Here is a 1129-nt window from a genome sequence, read left to right as displayed (position 1 = left end):
CCTCCTCTAGAGGACTATTGGTATTTGGTGGGGATATGTTATTTTGGTTTTTCATGTTATTATATTTTCTCTGTGATTTTGACATGTGAATTTCTTTTGTAGCTGCTGATTCTTGTGTGAGACTCAGGCCTTCAGGTTTAATTAGGTCTGCTTCCTTTTGTGAACTTTATGTGTCTTTGTGGTTTGCTTTCTGGGCATGAAAAGCTGGTTCGTCTAAGCTTCCGGTTCTCTCTTTTGATTTTATATTGGAGTGGCCAGATTGATTTTGTCTTCAGAAGTTCCCACAGAGGCCCAATTCAGATGAGGGTCAGGCTTTCTCCTAAGGTCTGGATCCCTCTAGGAACGATTTTGTCCTCAGGAATTTGGGGGTTGGACTGGCCTGGGAGCCTGGCCCAGGAAAGAAGCTGGTCTAGGGCAGCTGGTGGCCATGCCACCCAGAGATGCAAAGGCTGCTGGGGTGGGAAGAGGCCCCAAGGACTCCTGGGGACTGCACTGAAGAGCTGGATTGGTCCCAGAGAGAGGGTTTTTTTTTTTTTTTTTTCTACTCTAACATTCCTCCCTCTGAGGAGGTAACCACAAAATCTTTAAAGGATTAGATAAGAGCTCCCATATACTTTTGACGATTTTGGTCTTTGGAACAGAGTATGTTGCTAAGAGGCCCAAGAACATTGTGATTTTTAGCCAAGAAACTGACTACTTTTCTTTGAGGTCTTTTTACCCTAACTGCCTAGTCAATTCCTACCTCCTATTCTTAGCACACCATCTTCTGAAGAGGTTACCCAACTTGTGGATAGGGAATCAGGACACAGACAGGTCTGGCTTCTTCAATGCAGAACAGGGACACAAGGTGAGACAACTGGGGTACCCCTTGAGTGGGTCATCTAAAAGATTCCCAAATTGCATGACTTTTATCTTTAGGGGGGAAAGAAAGTCCTTGACTGGTGAATAGGAGATGTGAAGGGGAAGTAAAGGCAAGAGTAATTAGCATTACAAGTTCCAGATAGGGAACTAGAAAAAAGTCAGAACAGGGCAATTTTCAAATGTTCATGTGAAAATCCACTAGAGCTTCTTGACAAGGGCTTCCAAAAGCATCCCTCTCTTGTGTTCTTCCTCATTTTTCTTTTGTCTT

The sequence above is a fragment of the Nannospalax galili genome, unplaced genomic scaffold (genome assembly GCF_000622305.1).
Source record: "Nannospalax galili isolate Female #2095 unplaced genomic scaffold, S.galili_v1.0 scaffold408, whole genome shotgun sequence".
NCBI classification, from domain to species: domain Eukaryota; kingdom Metazoa; phylum Chordata; class Mammalia; order Rodentia; family Spalacidae; genus Nannospalax; species Nannospalax galili.
The sequence above is the reverse complement of the archived record's forward strand: the minus strand, read 5'-3'. Positions refer to the sequence as shown.